At 43.6% G+C, this 21,104-nt stretch overlaps 1 non-coding gene across 1 annotated transcript; it reads left to right on the top strand.

Moving 5' to 3' along the window:
* Window positions 1-14,544: 14,544 nt before the first annotated feature.
* Window positions 14,545-14,663, top strand: LOC145402645 (5S ribosomal RNA). The gene has a single exon (XR_013897834.1). It is a non-coding gene; the product is annotated as a 5S ribosomal RNA (ribosomal RNA).
* Window positions 14,664-21,104: the final 6,441 nt, after the last annotated feature.

The following is a 21,104-nucleotide window of genomic DNA, read 5'->3' as shown; positions in this document are numbered from 1 at the left end:
TCCTCCTACGGCAGTACCGTATTCGTAACCTCATCGATTAAAGAGGCTTCCTGACACCTTCCTTACCAATGTATTTCTGCATGTAGTCCGTTGAAATAAGTTTTTGTACTCTGTTTTTAAAATCTATGTTGGTAGGCTATTAAAAGACTCGAACAAATTACAAGTGTTTAGTAAGCTGTATGCAGATTAACCCATCGCATCTATTTACAACGCTGGGTGGTAACCATATAACCAAACCATACGTGCTCCCTACGTGTCAACAAGTGGGTTGGTGGAGGGTTAGTGCCCCTCCCCGTAAAACAAATAACTCAAAGTCAAATGGCCACCCCTTACGGGATTATGGCGTCTGGCAATAAAAAATATAATATATCTATCTACCACCATTCCCACACTACGCATTCATCAACCTCATCGGTCCTCTTACTATACTTCCCCTCACTTCTGAAAGCTTACTATTCATTCCTGACTAACCACTAACTACTCCATTTCACCTGATCACTCGCCTCCCCCTAGCCTCACCTACCTATCCATCTCACCTGACCGCCAGCCTTGCCCCTAACCTCACCCATTACCCTATCCTCACGCCTCTACCATCACACTCTACTCACCAACCCACCCATCTCAGTCCCCATCCCATCCCATCTAGCAACGCACCTTTCCTCAATTTTCAACCATCAATCCACCCAAGCTATCGAATCGCCTCCCCAGTGACCTCATCCACCATTCTACCACACTAACCATGTACTCTCCCTCTATTCTCACCCGTCAGCCTATCCCATCCAATCACCCACCTTTCCTTAGCCTCACCCATCACCCCATCCCTCCTAACCACCTTCTTTTCCTCTGTTCTCTCACACCCACCCAACATCCACCGAGCTCCATCTAGCTACCCACACGTTCATACCTTCCTCCAGCACCGACATTCCCCCACCCTCCCCCATCACTCATATTCCCCACCCTATTGCATCACCCATATTCCCCCACCCTCCCCCACCATTCGTATCTGCCTACCATTCACATCCTCCCACCCTCCCCCACCACCAACATTTCCCTACCTCCCCCACTTTTGACATTTCTCCACTCTCCCCCACCACACACATCCTACCCTGCTCCACCACTCACCTTTCCCTCCCTTCCCCAACCATTCACATTCCCCACCCTCCTCCACCATCCATCTTCCCCTCCCCCCCACCACTCACATTCCTCCACCCTCCCCCACCACCCACCTACCCTCCTTTTCCCGTGGAGCTCTCATGCCAATTACAAGAGACGCCAGGTGCCAATTAAAGTATAGGCATCTCCATTATAAAAGTGAAAGGCGCCACGCGAGAAGAGAGTATCAATTAACACCTGTGACAGCTGACTTGTTAACTTGGAAATTGAGGGGTAAAAATATACGTGTTTCCCAGTGTCTGCCACCACCTACCCCGTCCAACATCATGGGGGTCGTTCTGAAGGGGGTTGGGAAGGGCTATATGGGGTTGGGAAGGGCTATTTGGGGTTGTGATGGGATGAGGGTGGTGATGGAGGGAGTTATGGACGGATATACGAATGGTGATGGAGGAAGTTATGGACGGATATACGAGTGGTGATGGAGGGAGTTATGGACGGATATACGAGTGGTGATGGAGTTATGGACGGATATACGAGTGGTGATGGAGTTATGGACGGATATACGAGTGGTGATGGAGGGAGTTATGGACGGATATACGAGTGGTGATGGAGGGAGTTATGGACGGATATACGAGAGGTGATGAAGGGAGTTATGGACGGATATACGAGTGGTGATGGAGTTATGGACGGATATACGAGTGGTGATGGAGTTATGGACGGATATACGAGTGGTGATGGAGTTATGGACGGATATACGAGTGGTGATGGAGGGAGTTATGGACGGATATACGAGTGGTGATGGAGGGAGTTATGGACGGATATACGAGTAAAGAGGTGATGGTGGTGTGGGAGCTGTTATGGGTTGCAGACAACCCGCTTGTCAACCTAGTTCAGTAGGAGGATGTGTGGGTGGTGGTCGCGGTGGAGTAAGGGGAGGTACGCTACTGACTATTTACTTCCCCATCCTCCCTACGGGGCAACGGTGAGGACCGGATGTACCATCAACCACTGCGTGTCGTATTCTAGAGGAAGACTGAGTAAGGTAAAGGTGGGGCAGACGCCATAAGGCGCTTTACTGTGGTGTTCGTCTTCATGACTTAGACCTTTGAGCCTTTAGTCGGTTATTCCCTCAGTATCCCAGGATTCAAAGTCAGTGCATCGTCCAGGTTATCACACTTACTACAACCACTGTAAGTGCTGCCACAGGTACTTATTTTGTCTACCAACCTAAAAGGGAGGATGGAGTCCTCAATCAGTGGTACCAACCGTTCGCTCGAAGATTCGAACCCTGGAGCTATGCGGTTGCCAGCTTCGTAGCTAGCAACACTAATCAATCGGCTATTGATGGTCTGCCTTAATGAACCTGGTTCAGTCGAGTGGCACTAATCCTCATCCTAATCCTCCTTCTTTCACCTTGCCCAACGGGGAGGTGTCGGGTCGTGGTGGGAAGGAGGGGTAATGATGACTTTTTTTCCTAGCCATTCTAAGAGGACGGTATGGTGGTGGAGTGTGATGGGGCAGGGGAACTGACGACTCGCTTCTTACCCACTCCAAACAGGAAGTATGGGAGTCGTAGTGTAAGAGGTCGGTAAGGAAGTGCAGCTGAGGGACATGTATACTTTGAAGCTGGAATTATGTTTCAGTTCAAGCATTAAGAGTTTATAGAAATAATCATTTATTCCTATCAAAGCTGTCAACAACCTGAAAAGTGTAGTAGCATCTGATCTATCTTAATGTCCTCACGTCCTCCCTCTCTCCCTCCCTTGCCCCATGCCATGCATGGAGATTCCCAATGTCGCTCTCTCTGTCTCATGGTGTGAATATTATGTCATGAAGCCCCCCCCCCCAGCTTGTGCAACTATACAGAATGTACCAAAGGCCTGCATGAAAATAGATCAAGAAAAGAGTGTCTGTAAAAAAAAAAAAAAAAAAAAAAGTCACATTCCTCCTCCTTGGGCCACCGCCTCCTCCCCGTTTTAGAACCCCTCCCCTCCCCCAACAAAAAGAAATAATAACTAGACACCGTAAAATTGCCCAAGAACAGTTTTGATGAAGAAAAACATCCCACAGCCATTGCCTACTAGAAGCTGAGCTATAAAGGGATCTTGAGGTCAAAGTCACTGTTTTTGTGCATGTCACCTTAGGTCATCATAGTCTATGTCCACCAAGTTTGATGGCTCTAGCTTTAGTCCTTCATGGAAAATTTGGTAACATCCGGGATATCCAGAAAAGTCCTTTTTTTTTTTTTTTTTTTAAACCCCAGGCGAGGTCAAGGTCACTGATCTTATGCATGTCACCTTAGGTCATTACAGTCGTTAAGTCCACCATGTTTGGTGACTCTAGCTTTAATCCTTCATGGAAAATTAGGTGACATCAGGAATACCTGGAAACAGTCCCAATTTTGGACCCCATGCAACCTCTGAGAATAATAACCCGATTAGAACCATACTCTTTTCTACAATGCGTCCTTCTTAAGGCTGTATTGCAGCAAAATTTCAGCTTACTATCTTAAGCGGTTCTTGAGATAGCATGGCTGACTCACTTTTCTGTGTTCCGGGTAATACCAGGAGATCCAGTTGACGGATTCCCACCATATTTAGCCAAAAAAAGCGGACAGCTGTCCAACTAAGATGACCAAGTTTGAAGTACTAGGCCAAGTAGCTTTTGAAATATCACTATTTTAAAATAAGTAAGAACATTAATAATACTGACAAGAATAATATAACTTCCTACAGGGATGTGGGAAGCTTTTAGAATAATTATAATCCACATGTTTTCATCACAATACAATCAGATTTTGTGTGATGGCTTAAAACCGCAGAAAAATAATCATGATATAAATTTATTTGAAGAGCTGAATATGAAGATCAAGGCTTAAAACCACAGAAAAATAATCATGATATAAATTTATTTGAAGAGCTGAATATGAAGGTCAGAGGTCGAGGTCAGATTTACCCACCTCTTACATCTGGTTGGGACTCTTTTAGTTAAGCCCATAATTTTAACTGCCTTCTCATATTGTATTGAAGTAGTGCTTTTATTTGCTCTCTCTCTCTCTCTCTCTCTCTCTCTATCCATCTATCTCTCTCTCTCTCTCTCTCATCTTGCTCTATCCCACACTGTCACTCATTGTCACGTCCCCACTTCTTCACTCAGTCGCTCACTCACTGCCTCTTTCTTTCACACTCTCACTCATTCCCTCGAACTCTCTCGCTCACACTCTCTCCTATACTCATTGTCAGTATCACGTCGCCAAAGTCACTTACTTACCCACTCACATTCTTTCACTTTCACTCTTAGTCCTTTACTCACACACTTTCTCATACAGACACGTTTTCTCATTAGCGCGCTCTCATATTAACTCTCTGAGTCGCATTCTCACACTTCTTGGACTTACTCTTACCTGCTGTCCAATTTTCACGACGTCTTAGTTTTTCAGCTCCTTGCTTTCAGTCAATAGCTCACTCACTCACTCACTCACTCACACTCGTGCATTCTCACTCTCATTCTCGTACTCATTCTCGTACATTCTCTCACACTCACCCTCTTACACTCTGATTCACATTTACCCCCCCGCGCACACGCACTCGAGCGAGCGAGCGAGCGCGCACGCACGCACGCACGCACGCACGCACGCACGCACGCACACACACACACACACACACACACACACACACACACACACACACACACACACACACACACACACACACACACACACACACACACACACACACACACACACACACACACACACACACACACACACACACACACACACACACACACACACACACACACACACACACACACACACACACACACACACACACACACACACACACACACACTCACACACACACACACACACACACACACACACACACACACACACACACACACACACACACACACACACACACACACACACACACACACACACACACACACACACACACACACACATTTAATCACTCCAACATCAGTCTCACTCTCACTATTACACTTTTCACAGTTTCTCACTCTAACTCACTCAAGCACTCTCTTTCAATGATACTCTAAATCGCTGGCACTCTTACATTCTCATTCCCTCACACTCACCCGCCCTCTCACTCAGTTTCACCCATTCATATATTCACTCTCACTCAGTTATTCCCTCACCCAGCCACTCTTTAATACTCCATTCAGGCTCTCACTCAGTCAATTTTACTTCATATTATCACAGGGTTGGGTACTCAGTTATGTGAATTCTTAACAATAAACTACAGATCTTCATTGCAGTTTTCTTGTAGCTTTCATTTTGGAATATGATAAATTGACGTTGGCGCTTCACATAATTTCTTCACCTCAACTTGGCCAAGATTTTCGCCCTTCTACAGATTATTATCATGTACAATCAGAGACACAACAATCTTCCCAAAACCTGACGAATATATAGCGGGAAAATCGAACCATTTGAAACACGCACTAGTAGAGACAGGATTTTCATTGTATTTCGCCAGATGTATTTTTTTTTTTTTTGTTGACGGAAATGGGAAGATAGTTGTCTTTGTACCTCACTGGCAAAAAACGACAACGCTCCTATTATAAATCCCTTCCTTGTAGCTTCTTTGTGACTTGTATCATATTCCAGGGTTAAAATATGGCTGGAACTCAGTAATCAGGATGGAGAGATGATAGTTTTGGGCCAAGTTACCATGAAAAAGTATCCCAGTTGTTGTTCAAGTCAGGTATATGATCCAGTAATGTTAAACAGCATTCTATGAATGATAAATAAGCAAAAACAAGGAACAGGCCAAAAAAAAAAAAAAATCTATAGGCATTTTTTGGTTTTTTAAATACGGTCACAGTGCACCAGTATTAACGAGTCCCTCCCCACCCTCTTTCAGGCTGAGGGAGTATAGTTCTGCTTATTCTTTACCCCCTGCAAGTACAGTAAGTCATAGTTACTTTCTCTTGCCATGCCCTGACGATTTTATTCAAATATGGAAACTTTTTCGAACTGGAGGACTTCCATGTTGTTTCAATTTAGCCCGTGAAGACCAGAGACCTTTCTTAAGTTTAATGAAATCGCCTGGCGCCAGCAGCAAAAAATATGCCATTATAATAATCCATCTGAATAATGATGCTAATGTAAAGTACACTCAGACGTACTGGATCCTGCCATACAACTGTTGCAGCAGTCTATCACACCACACAGATTCGGCGCCGGTCTAATCTTATAGATCCGTGCCGCAACCAGGTACTATTCTTTTGACCGTAAATTGATGTTGTTGATATTTATTACCTCTGCCAACGAAGCTGGAAGGAGATTATGTACTCACACACATCTAATTCTCTGTTTGTGCAGAAGATCTCAAAGAGTTGCTGTTGAAGAGAGAAACCTGTACTGTACACAGGAAAAATCATCTAATAAATTACCAATACGCCGGGAATCGAATCCGGGACTCTCAGGTGAGAGCCAGGCAGCATACCACTACACCACGACCATATAAAACTCACGTAGTCGCAATCTTGTAACCAATGTCCCTCCGCCCCCAACTGTGGGTCGTGGTGTAGTGGTAAGCTGCCTGGCTCTCACCTGAAAGTCCCGGTTTCGATTCCCGGCATATTGGTAATTTATCAGATAAGTTGCTGTTGGTTTTTTAATGCAATCTGGCTGATCGGAAGGCAGAAGGATGTAGCGTCGTGACCGATCAGGAGGCACATTTCAGGTACTGTGCAACTGATCGGTTTAAATTCGAAAATGAACCTCCAAACTACCTGCCACACGCGGAACACCTTTTCTGCGTCAAAAATCACATTGCGGCCGCCATTTCGGAGTGCTTTACTCACTGTGATATGAGGTGACTTTTGACCCACATGTTATCCATCTAACCAGAAAACAGTGAAACAAAGAATAAAATGAACTTTTTGGAAGTGTCTAGAACTATATTTGATGTCCAGAAAAATAATAAAACCTGTGATAATGCAGTGTATTATTTTCATTTCAGGCTTTTGCTTAGACACATAGCAATAGGTGAAATTCAGCTTCTTTTGACATTCTCATGTCTATTCACATGCTTTCTAGTTACCTTTCATGCTGAGAATTTATTTATTTTTCAGGTCTGTGTTGTGATACTAAGTTTTACTGTTAAAATGGGCAAGAACAGAACACGAGCAACTGCCAAACACACTGTCTTCACTACCAGATCGTCCTCTCTCTGATATTCCAACCCGTCTACAAGTTGCAAGACATTTCCTCTTGAAGGAGAACAAGTACACCAACAACGGGATTGTTATTCTAAACTAAGCCCAAACACTTACTGGCCTTTGGAGGCATGAAAACTTTCCAACATTCAATAAAAAATGTGAAGACGAAGCTCATCCGTTTGATGGAAGAAGACTCACATGCATCGAAACGAGGCAAGCAGGCCGCAAAGAAAAAGATTTTTTTTTTTTTTTTGCTTAATCATTTGCTTGATATAGCTGCGTGCCAATGTGATGATCTGTCTGCGTGTCGCTGTGACAAGATGAAAGTTACACGACGAGATCATGCCTTTTTAATCGACCAGAGAACCACGCAGAATATACAAATCGGTGGAGTAGATTGGGAGGTGACCATCATGAAATGAAGTAAGACAAGACAGGATCGGATGCAAGAAAGACAAGAAGAGAAGTAAGAAAAAAAAGGAAAAGGAGAGAGCTAGCATCCTCTGCAGATGTGGTTGACTTAACTCCAGCAGAATTAGCCTCATGTGAGGAAAGTTTTGAAGATGAGTGGATGGGCTATATTCCCATGCAGAGAGACGGTAACATTACACGAATTCCCACTTTAGCTTTGGAAACAAATCCGTAATGTGAGATGAACAGGGCTGCTGCAGCTATTGGTACCACTACATTGGTTGACTATGGCATCATTAGTTCAGATCACAGAAATGTAATCGACTATCACAAAATATGAAAAGCACGACAGAAGGTACGGAGGGATCTAAGGGAACCAGCAACCTACCACGATGAGGAAATCACTGCTCAATTTTTTGACGGACAAAGAGACATAACATTAATCAAGGAAAAAACGGGGAACATGTGGTATGGGACAAAGGAAATTAAGACCACTATGTGCTAGTCGGGGAACGTGGAACCTTCTATTTAGACCATCTGACACTGAAACGAGGAACTGGCACTACCAATGCGGAAGGACTTCAGAATTCGATTGAAGAAATGGATATTGCAGAGAAGATAATTGCGGTGGGAGCCGATAGCACTGCCACAAACACAGGACGGAAAAATGGAGCCATTCACTAGCTAGAGTGCCGCCTCGGTCGTCCTTTACAGTGGTTCATCTGCATCCTGTATTTAAATGAACTTCCACTTCACCACTTGTGCAAGAAACTCACTGGTCCAACCGAAAGTGCAACACAATGGAAAACTCCAACTGGCAAAGCTTTGGCTAAATGTAAAAGTTTACCACGTTCCTCTACAGGTATTCGGCTTATTGCTAAAGGTCCCTTTCTTCCAGATGTTTAACCTAATGAACTGAGTCGTGATCAAGCCTACCTCTATAAAATTATCAAAGCTGTAAGGACTGGTGTCATGGAAGAAGATCTCCTAAGAGAGAAGCCTGGGCCAATGTCACATGCAAAATGGCTCACGAATGCCAGCAGAATTTGCTGGCTATATACAGCAACGGAACAGAGTCGTGATTAACCGTTCTCACTTGCAGAGTTTGTCGTGTGCCACAATGGAACCATGTGGTTCAGCATAAAGTGTCATCCAAAGGGGAGAGATGGCCCAAAACGTCTACTAGAGCAAATCTAGCTACTGAAATTACTGCCACTTGCCAGTGAGACAGTTGCTTGGCAGGTAATCCAAAGAAATGCCCTGTGGGCTCACTTTGAAAATGTTTTATTGGAAATGGTAGCAGATATGCATCGGGCAAATCGGAAATCGACCACAGACAGAATCAAAACCATTCGACAAGCCCATAGCCATACAGAACAACGTATCAGAGAATTTAGGTCATCAAAGACCAATCGATGTGCATGCGATTTGAAGGATTTCCTTCCACAAGTTGAGGAGTGCATATCGGAACCACCAATAACGATGCACTTGTCTCATGAAGAGCTCAATAAGATCAGTGAAAGGCCCTTTATTATCCAGATACCATGTTCTCGCAATATGTGGAACGCTGTGCCAAGATAGTAACAGAAGCATCTGGAGCAGTTTATGGAAAGGCTGCAAGAGACGGCTACAATAGAGCGGTACTCAGTCCCCTCATTTTACTTCGTCCTTCAAAACGTCACAAGACTAATGCGTCATATGCTCCTATGAATAACATTTTTTATTGTAGGACAGTATAAAGGAGAAGTGATGTCTCAAGACTTTGGTAAATTGGTGTCAAATAGTTATGGCTAAATAGCACAATTCACGATATTCACATGCAAACAAACAAACAAGAAAGATATTGCATTTGTTAGTGATGTTTTGTTTTCATTTTCTTAATGTAGGGAGGTCCATTGTACAAGACGTGAAGTGTTCCTGTTGATCTGTTATACTTCGCCCAACGACACTACACCCAAAGGCAGTGGGTCATGAGAGAGTTTAGATTTGAGGTAGATCCGACTCCAGGTACAGGAGTAAATCACAAGTTTAATTGGTGTTGGTGGAGGTATGTGGTCCCTGAGAATGTGTAACTAGGTAGACAAAGACCGTAGAACAAACTGACTATGTGAGACCGTAAAGGATTTGTTAGGTAAGCAAGAAAAATTACTGCAGCAAATAATAAATTTTAGGGGCGTTGGCGGAGGTATGCGATCTCTAGTTTATTTATTTTCTTACTTATATTAAAAAAAAATTACTGAAAATATCGATGCAATATAAGTAACAGAAACGGATACTTACATGGAACACCCACTTACACTGGGCAAAAAGTGGATTCGTTATTTTATAATTCCAAAAAATCTGGAATTAATTTTGAGCAGCACATACGCAGCAATATTCAATTACGATACTGGTCGTGGCTGGACTCTGACAATATCTGTTAAGAGTAACTTCATTCAAATGCTTTATTGTCAAGTTTCAGTTTATGACTAGCCATTTATTGCAAATAGAAGAACATGTGCCAATGTTTAAATGCATATATGATTTCTGATGCAAGAATTTTTTGAAGATTTATGTGTATGTATGTATGTATGTACGTATGGATGTATGTATGAATGTCTGTATGCATATAAGTGATGATACCTTCATCATCAACACACATATCATCATTGTTCTTGCTGTTCCAATTACCGAAGCTCGATATTTGTGAGAGCAAATAAAGTGAAGGCTATATTTTTCCTGAGCTAGGTAAATGGTAGACGAGAGTGGGCACAGCAACGCGACCCTCAGCTCCACCAGCAAATAAATGGCGGTGACTTCATGCTCGGGTGACGCTTCACACTGACTCATGTCGTGGCGGAAACACAAACACAGTAAAAACAACGAAGAGAATTTTTTACGAAACAAATAACATGACATTTGATAAATCTCTGTGCAAATGCATTTCTGTCCAGTAGGCACAGGAAATATTAAGATGTCCAAGTGATGCTCCCTGATTTTCTACATAAAAAAAAAAAAAAAAATAGCAAAAGACAAAAGCACCGGTTCCACAAATGGTGTAGTGTACCAGGGTAAGGCAAGGGGACAGTCGTGGCACTAACGAGGCTAACCAGGTAACTGTGGAAGCCTCGCAACGGAGCTAACCAACTGATTGAGGTAACCATATAAGCGAGGTTACAACACAACAGACACAACCCTAACCATATAACCTTGGCCGGCAGTTGCGTGAGTGTGGTGGTGGTGTTGGGGGAAGGGGACAGAATGCGGGTGAATGAGATTGGCATGACCTACTTCCTCAACACTACTACTGACTTATGAAACTTACATATACACACAAACACATACACACAACCTCACAAACACACACACTCACAATTTTACGCACACATAAACACACACACACACACACACACACACACACACACACACACACACACACACACACACACACACACACACATACACACACACGTAACGCACGCACACACACACACACATACACACACACACACACACACACACACACACACACACACACACACACACACACACACACACACACACAATGCGCACGCGCGCGAGCAATAATTGTCTGTCAACTTAATGAGCCGTAGGGTCCACCATGAGCTGATTAAAATAATCACGTGTTAGCTAGATTATATAAATGGATTTTTGAGGTTATAAACTACTACCAGGGGCCGCAGTAACGCTGGCCGAGCTAATAACATAATTATCCCTAGAGGGTTATACGAATTATGTATGCATTAATGCAGTAGCTACCGAACCTAATTATCCGAAGCCGATACACTGGAACTTTCATCAGCGTTAATATCGTATGCTGAAGGAACAAGTTTTTTCCGTTATCGCTAGTGAGGCTTTATTATCGTCATAATTAAAAACACGGTGTTAAGTATCAGTATGTAGAGATTTCGTTACATGAGTCACCACCAGTCGGACCTTTCGTATCACTTCATCGCCCCACACCCTCCCTATCCCCACCTCTCTCTCCCCTAACTCCGTATGTCATTTGCTGGCTGAAGAATGAACTACTATCAACCGCTTCATTCCTAGAACCTAAGATGCTTTAGGGTACCACTACGACTGTGTGCTACGCAAGATTTTTGTTGCTGAGTAGACGTACCGGTACGTACAGCTCCGTTCAGAAGTTCGTACTACACCCATTGTCTAAACGCGCTAGTCCCGGCCCCTCTTTCCCCGGCGACAGGTTACAGTTTCGAACCTCCCACGAGCATCCAGAATTTGGCTAGTATCGAAGCAGTGTCATTCGCTCACCAACTGTTAAATGAAATGAAAATGTTATTTTGATACTCGTAGATATCATTCGATCTTACTGCTGATTTAATTATGGAAGTATGTTTATATACGCCTGCCTCAGAAAATATAATACAACAATAAATAGCAGGAAAAGCACGTAGCCTGCCAGAATATGAGAAGGTCGGCTATGAATCAATGTAATTATGCGAGCTAGTGAGTTATCGTATGTCTTACTCCCTAGACACGGGCAGTATTTCAGCGAACCATCTTAGCTCAGTATCTACGAAGAGTTCTACAGCTTCAAGGAAAATCCAAGCAGCCAAAAATAAATTGTATGTATTTAAGAAATATCTGAACAGCTAAAACTCATATTCATACTCAAAACTAGATGAAGACGATTGGTGGAGTCTAAGGAATAATGGAAATCACATGTTTTAACATAAAGTAGCTTACATGATACTTTCCCTACATAACTGTCAGTCTCTCTCTCTCTCTCTCTCTCTGGGGTGTGGAAGGGGAGGGGGGGTCAGCAGAGGTATTTTAGCTATCCTCTGCTCATAGGCTTCATGTGCCCCAGTAAATCGACGTGAATCAGCGAGACGACAAATTCGTGCTTAGAGGTCAAATTATCGCTCTACGTGATAATGGCTTTTCCATCAGGGCAATAGCGCATCAGCTTTGCCTCACTACAAAAACTGTAATGAAGTGGATAAAGAGATGGGAGGAGAGTGGCAACCTTCAGGACCAACGTCGGTCATAAGTCTTGTGTATTACAGTAGTGTTATACTAATAATAATTGTGAACAACAGCTCCCCATTTTATTCCATTGCTAATAGAAACTGCAAGTAGTTTTCAGTCCTTATGGAAGATTTCAGTGAAAATAGCTACGGTATATACAGTAGCGTAGGAAGGGGGCAGAGGGTGGGAGTGGGTTTGCAACCTCGAGCATGAGTTTTTGGGAGGGTGGCATATTACATCCTGAGTATATAATAAATGTTCCCATTTTACTTTTTGGCGTGGTGTGGGTGGCTAATGGAAAGAATCTGAAACGGGTGTAAAAATAGTAAAAATTATTATGCATTATTTCCATGGCCAGGTATCCCCTACACTACGTCCACAATTACTAGTGGCTGCCAGAGCCAGTGGGCGGCGTCACGCACGGTGGCCGATGTTCACTTCGCATCTTTTGTTGCTTTTTTGACGTCCACACACCTCACACCTGAATATTCAATATGCCTAGTAAATTCATGACTTACATGCAATATATAATGTTCCGTGATACTTTCCCAGCCAATGTTTGCTGGACTTTGTCTTGATGTTTCACAAAATATCAGATTTCGGTTCAGTGATGCATTGTCTACACTGTGTGTGTGTGTGTGTGTGTGTGTGTGTGTGTGTGTGTGTGTGTGTGTGTGTGTGTGTGTGTGTGTGTGTGTGTGTGTGTGTGTGTGTGTGTGTGTGTGTGTGTGTGTGTGTGTGTGTGTGTGTGTGTGTGTGTGTGTGTGTGTGTGTGTGTGTGTGTGTGTGTGTGTGTGTGTGTGTGTGTGTGTGTGTGTGTGTGTGTGTGTGTGTGTGTGTGTGTGTGTGTGTGTGTGTGTGTGTGTGTGTGTGTGTGTGTGTGTGTGTGTGTGTGTGTGTGTGTGTGTGTGTGTGTGTGTGTGTGTGTGTGTGTGTGTGTGTGTGTGTGTGTGTGTGTGTGTGTGTGTGTGTGTGTGTGTGTGTGTGTGTGTGTGTGTGTGTGTGTGTGTGTGTGTGTGTGTGTGTGTGTGTGTGTGTGTGTGTGTGTGTGTGTGTGTGTGTGTGTGTGTGTGTGTGTGTGTGTGTGTGTGTGTGTGTGTGTGTGTGTGTGTGTGTGTGTGTGTGTGTGTGTGTGTGTGTGTGTGTGTGTGTGTGTGTGTGTGTGTGTGTGTGTGTGTGTGTGTGTGTGTGTGTGTGTGTGTGTGTGTGTGTGTGTGTGTGTGTGTGTGTGTGTGTGTGTGTGTGTGTGTGTGTGTGTGTGTGTGTGTGTGTGTGTGTGTGTGTGTGTGTGTGTGTGTGTGTGTGTGTGTGTGTGTGTGTGTGTGTGTGTGTGTGTGTGTGTGTGTGTGTGTGTGTGTGTGTGTGTGTGCGTGCATGCGTGCTTGTGTGTTTTTTACCGTTTCGCCTTCTGTGGAAGTATTACGTTACTTTACTCAGGCAACTTACGCTAACGAGGAGCTTATACGCGTGATAGCACTGCACCCTGATGTAGCAGCTGAGGCGTCCACGCAGAAACCAACTTCCTCATTTTCCCTGCATCTTGCCGTAGACCGTAGAAGGACCTTGGCTCGACCTTAATGAGGCACTGTCTTTCACAAGGGAGCACTGGATCCCTACATGGTGTATGTAATGTACTGTATCTGTAGGCTGCCCGGTAGAAGCAGTTCCTTACCTGTGGTCGATGGATCTGCTCAGCCAGACAGACTTGGCTTAACCAACAACAACTCAGGGTGCCATAGGATGATTTAGCTTGGTTGATTGATATTCTATAAGTGAGAGGGGTCAAAACTGTTAAAATTCATTTCTCTCCTGAATAAAACTGCTAAGAATTAGCATGAATACGGCCATACCACGTCGAGTACACCGCTTTCCGTCCGATCAGCGAAGTTAAGCAACGTTGGGTCTGGTTAGTACTTGGATGGGTGACCGCCTGGGAACACCAGATGCTGTTGGCATCCCTACGTGTCAAGTGGGGTTGGTGGAGGATTAGTGCCCCTCCCTGTAAAACAATTAACTCTAAGCCGTTGGCCACCCCGTTTGGGATACATGGCGTCTGGCAATGAATGAATGAAAAAAAAAAATCCCAGTTCCAGTCAGGGCAACAGAAGTTTTCAGGGGGAATTCCTTTATTGTAATCAGTAAGGGTCTCCGTGGGTCGTACTCTCGTTGGCTTAGATATCATCGGTAACTATTTGTTGGTCATGCTATATATATATATATATATATATATATATACAGTATATATATATACACACACACACACACACACACACTACATGCACAGTACACACTACACTTCCTTTTCCAAAATTAAAAAAAATAAAATCATGGTAGGTCAACACGTGGCCTCGGAGTCCCCAGGGGGGGAGAGACCATAAAGGCCCCCACCTTCCGCCCCTCTCCCGGTGACGACTTGAGCTGCCTGGAATCACTGACTGACTCTCTTGTTCATTTCTGCAACATTCGCGGCCTTTCCTCTAACTTTCGCTCTGTTGAGCACTACCTCTCCTTATCTAAACCTCACCTTATTTTTCTAACTGAGACTCAGCAGTCTGAGGCAACTGACAGCAGACCTTTTTCTGTATCCTCCTACTTTCTCTATACTCATTTCAAAGCCAAAGGTGGCTGTTGTGTATATATATCCAACGACTTATCTTGCTCTCGTGTTCCTGAACTCGATTCTTCTGAATTCTCTACACTCTGGCATCGGCTTTCCTGTCATTCTCTGACTAAATATATCTGCGCTGTTTACTTATCTTCTAATTCTACTGACTAAAAAAAAACTCTTTGACTATCTTACTTCTACGATGGAACACATTTTATCCATTTTTCCTTTCTCTGTAATCTCCATTCTAGGAGAATTCAATGTTCACCACTACCTTTGGCTCTCCTCTCCTTTCACTGATCCATCTTGTGAACAAGCCTACACCTTTTCTATCCTTAATGACCTAGAGCAGCTTGTACAGCACCCTACCTGCATCCCTGACTGCCATGGAGAGAGCTCCAACATACTTGACCTCTTCCTTACAACCAAACCTTCTGCTTACATTGTTAATCTTTTCTCTCCTTTGGGCTCCTCCAATCACAACCTTATCACCTTAACCTGTCTTATCGCTCCAATACGGCCTGTGGACCCTCCAAAGAAACATCGTCTCTGGCACTTTGGAGCTGCAGATTGGGAGGCCCTCAGGCAGTACTTCTTTGATTTTCCCTGGAATTATTATTGCTTCCATGGCCAGGAGCCATCTCAGTGTGCCTTGCGCATTACAGAGGTTATTCTCTCGGGCATGGAAGCATACATTCCCTTCTCATATCCTCTGACTAATGCAAGAAAGCCTTGGTTTAATCACGCTTGTTCTAATGCTGTCCGCAACAAGGAGAGGGCCTATAAAAGGTACCGGAGCCAACCCACCCCTGAATCGTATCTTTTATATGTTTCTGCCCGGAATCGTGCTAAGTCTGTTCTTCGCTCTACTAAAAATAATTTCATCTGTACTAATTGCTCTCAACTCTCCAACTCGAATTCTTCCAGCTCCTTCTGGAACCTTGCCAAAAACCTTTCTAACAACTTTACCTCATCATCCTTCCCTCCCCATTTCTACTCTGATGACTCTGTAGCTATTTTTTCTACTGATAAGGCAGATCTCTTCGCTCAGACTTTCTCCTCCAATTCCAGCTTAGACAATTCCAGTACTGTTCCTCCATCACTTCCCCCCTCTGACTTCCTCATGGCTGACATTAAAATTTCTTCAGCTGATGTATTTTCTGCCATCACAGGCCTCAAGACTAATAAGGCATATGAGCCTGATGGAGTCCCTCCAGTTGTTCTCAAGAACTGTGCTTCTATGCTTACACTCTGCCTAGGGAAACTCTATCGCCTTTGTCTATCAACTTGTACCTTTCCTTCTTGCTGGAAATTTGCTCTCACTCAGCCAGTCCCAAAGAAGGGTGACCATTCCCAACCCTCTAACTATCGTCCAATTGCTTTAACATCCTGTATCTCAAAAGTTTTCGAATCAATTCTTACTAGAAAAATTTTAAAGCATCTTTCCTATCACAACCTTCTTTCTGATCGTCAGTAAGGGTTCCGTCATGGACGCTCCACTGGTGATCTTCTCACCTACCTTTCAGACTCCTGGTCATCCTCCTTTCAGGACTTTGGCGAAAGCTTAGCCATTGCACTTGACATCTCAAAGGCTTTCTATCGAGTCTGGCATAAATCTTTAATTTCCAAATTTCCCTCCTACGGTTTCTATCCTTCTATCTGTGCCTTCATCTCTAGCTTCCTTTCTGGTCGTTCTATAGCCGCTGTTGTAGACAGCCATCGGTCTTCTCCTAGATCTATCAACAGTGGTGTTCCTCAGGGCTCTGTCTATCACCAACTCTCTTCCTTTTATTCATCAATGACCTTCTAAGCTGTACATCTAACCCTACCCACTCGTACGCTGATGACTCCATGCTTCATTCCATTCGGTTCCCACAACGTCCATCTCAGCAGTTACTTCAACAAACAAGGGATGAGGCTATGGCACACCTAATGTCTGACTTGGCTCGTATCTGACTGGGGTAAAAATAATCTGATTGTTTTTAATGCATCAATGACTCAGTTTTTGCACCTATCGACCCGACAAAATCTTCCACAGGCATACCCATAAATGTTTAATAATATTCAGCTTTATCCTGGACCATCCTTGAACATGCTTGGGATTTCATTTACTCGGGACTTATCTTGGAAAGATCATATTACATCTCTGGTAAAATCTGCTTCCAAGAGATTAGGTGTGCTAAGCCGACTCCGTTCTTTCTTTACCCCCGCACAATTGTTGACTCTATACACGGGTTTAATCAACCCGTGTGGAGTACAACTCTCATGTGTGGGGAGGCTCTCCACATACCGCTCTTCTCAATAGGGTGGAGTCAAAAGCTTTTTGTCTCATTAACTCTCCTCCTCTTACTGACTCCCTTCAACTTCAGTCTCTTTGTCACACTGTTGCATCTTTATCTCTTTTCTATCGCTACTTCAATGGTCATTGCTCTTCTGAACTGTCTGCATGCATTCCTCCACCTCTACGACGGGCGCATAGCACCCGTTTAGCAGCAAACTCTCATCCCTTTTCTGTCACCGTTACTCCTAGTCCTTCATATATGCAACAGGTCAACTCTTGAGCTGTCTCCCTCCGTCTGTGTTTCCTGCTTCATATGATCTCAAGTCTTTCAAACGCAGTGTGTCCAGGCATCTCGAAATGATTGGATCTTGAATTTGGCTCTCTCTTGTATTTTGTTTTTCTCTTGGAAGGAACAATAATTGCTGGCTCACGGCCTTTGGCTTCTTCTTCACATAAAAAAAAACACACACAAACAATCGACACGGACTGCGTTAATAACATACAAAGAATACTTACCTGCCATAAGCAGATATTAACTGTGAGGCAGATTTGCAAGAGTTTCCTAATATTTTTCGCTAAGGGAACGTCATTTATAATGGATTCGTGTTAACTTCAGTCTATTTTCTTCAGCATATGAAAAACCTTTTGAACTAGATGTTAGACACACCTTTCATCAACCCTTTCAATATTACAAGGCTCTCCTAACCTAAGTAAAATCGTCTGAGAGTAACAATAATTATCCACTGTGTAACAAACTTAAATCAATTTTTTATGTTGATTTTTACGCTCTTTCTGATCAGTGTCAATGCGCAGACTCCGAATATGGTATTTGTTTGTATGTAAATCTTGAGTTACAGGAGTTATGCAACAACATACCGAATGTATCGTACAGGGACAGGAATTGCAACTTGTTACCCTTTCGAGCATGCTGAGAATGTCAAAGAATTTATATATTTCCGGAGGTATATTATGAATATAACTAGAAAATAAACAAACAGTAACATCACAAGGAATGCAGGGCACATAGTATCTAGAAATGCACTTCTGATCTTCACTTTCTTCTGTAGCTGTGATGACAATCGCGCAACAATCCCCAAAAGTAATTGCCCATCACTGCCTCGTTCCACCTGCCCTGATATTTGGTTTCCATCAGCAGAATGTCCTGGTGGAACCGTTCGCCATGCTCCTCGTTGAGTGTACCCAAGTTGCTTTTGAAGAAATCAAGGTGAGAATGAAAACAGTGCAGTTTGAGTGACATTCTGCATCCAAGCTGGTGGAATGCGCCGATCAGGTCATTGACGAGCTGTGCGGAATCTGGTCTCCTCTGGTTGCCAAGAAAACCTTCCACAACCCCTCTGAAAGCATTCCAAGCTCGCTCTTCATCATCGGTCATTTTACCTGGAGTTCACGACTTGCAAGCATTCTTCGAGCTTGCGACCTGGTGAATATGCCAGCCGTCACCTTTGCCACGCTCAACTTGGGAAACACTTATCGGATATGTAGAAACGCATCGCCATCCTTGTCGATGGCTTTCACGAATTGTTTCACAAGACCAAGTTTTATGTGTAGAGGCGGTAGTGGTACCTTTTCTCTGGAGACCAGTGGAGCTCTCAGAACGCTGCAGAAGCCTGGTGTGAGACTCGTTCTGTGAAACAAGTTTTTCCTCACGAAATAATCTGCATCGCTCTCGCTGTCCCACAAGCAAAAAAAACATGATTACTTCATATAACTGCCTTGCATTCCAAGTAGGAATGAAATCATTTTGAAATCCCCACAAACCTCCCAACTGTGATCTGAGTACTTGATCTTTGTCAGACAGATCTTCACCTTCTCATAGCCTTCTTTCATTTCCACAGAATGTGCAACTGGAATTGATGGGAGTTCGTTGCTGTTATGCATAAGTACAGCTTTTAGGCTCTTCACGGAACTGTCTATGAAAAGTGGCAAATTCTGAGGCCTTGTAATCCACTCCCATGGCTTGGAACAAACCCTTAACATCAAAACAATACCACAACGAGGTTTCTTCACAAAATTTGAAGAACGATGCAAACTTGCCATGGCGATTCCTCTAACTCAACTTGCAATTGGGATCCAACAAGTTCCATTCACTTAGACGTGACGCCAGCAGCTCAGCATTGGATTTGGTGAGTCCTAAATCTCGGACCAAGTCATTCAGTTCTTGCTGATTGGGAAAGTGTGGAATGTCTCTGGAACATTCTCCAACATTCGATTCATCATCATTTTCCCCTCCTTCATCGACGATGTCCTCACGGTCAAAGACAACTTCCATGACCACAGGAGGGACAGGAATCGCCAACTTATTGTTGTGTGGCACCGGAGAGATCGAAGAAGGCAAATTTGGATAAACAATGTTTTTTCTGCCCCTAATGCACTTCGCACCATTTATATCAACCATGCAAAAATAACAATCGTTGTGGTGATCTGAAGGCTTTCGCCACACTCTCGGACTTGCGAAAGGCATCTTCTTTCTCGCTCCTCATAGCCAAACTTCAAGCGCAGAGCGACAGCTACCACAAGTGTAGTACAGAGCCCAATCCTTATCTTCATCACCCATAGCCACACCAAAATATGCATTGTATGCATGAGAAAATTTGGTATCAAGGTGGATTTTGTTTTTGATCATCTTTGGTCCAATATATTCTCCACATAAATAACAAAATGTATCGGCTGACAACTTGCAAGAACATCTACTGGTCATTCTCATCAATTGAAGCACCTTTAGGAACAGCTCAAAAAACACTTCAACCAGCCAAACTTGCAACGTGAGACCAGCTCATTGAATGAACTGACTCCATCCGTGTTGCATGACGCAATAATGGTCATCGTGTGTGTATGTGTGTGTGTGTGTGTGTGTGTGTGTGTGTGTGTGTGACGTGGTATGCGATACGTCAGCCATCACATCGGCGCATGGTAACAAGACTGGCAATACGGTAAACAATTGCCAATTGTTGACAAAAACCAAGAGACAGACAAACAAAACATACATCTCTGGAATCAGCGCGGAAAACTCAGTCTAACAAGACCAAAAAAACTGAATATACAAATTCTTTGTTATACAGTGGAATGAGAAGATATCGTACACAAGGGGTTAACTGATGAGACTTGGGGGCCCATATTTCAGCAATACGGTCAGATCCTGATTATGTAGATGTATCTATTGGAGCACCTATCTCCGTGTCTCTCACTAATGATTTTCGGACTTAAGGTACTTCACAGGCTTAAATTTATCCATCATCATACCACACCACTCCAGACGAGATTCACTCTCCTACACCACAACACACAACGGATTTTTACCGAAAGCTACCACATCTAGTACTTTTGTGCTCGGTCGGTAATACGAGCCTGTAGATGAGTACTTACGGTGTGAAGAGCGGAGGGTGGTCGTGCAGGATTCGGGGCGAACCTGGGGAAGGAGGGGAGGATATTAATACCCCAACCAATACAATATTATCCTTCAATCAGATTTTATTATTTAAAGGTAGTAGT

This window comes from Coenobita brevimanus, chromosome 6, assembly GCF_032717465.1.
Source record: "Coenobita brevimanus isolate Jiangsu-jjx chromosome 6, ASM3271746v2, whole genome shotgun sequence".
In the NCBI taxonomy this organism is placed as follows: domain Eukaryota; kingdom Metazoa; phylum Arthropoda; class Malacostraca; order Decapoda; family Coenobitidae; genus Coenobita; species Coenobita brevimanus.
The sequence above is the reverse complement of the archived record's forward strand: the minus strand, read 5'-3'. Positions and strand labels throughout refer to the sequence as shown.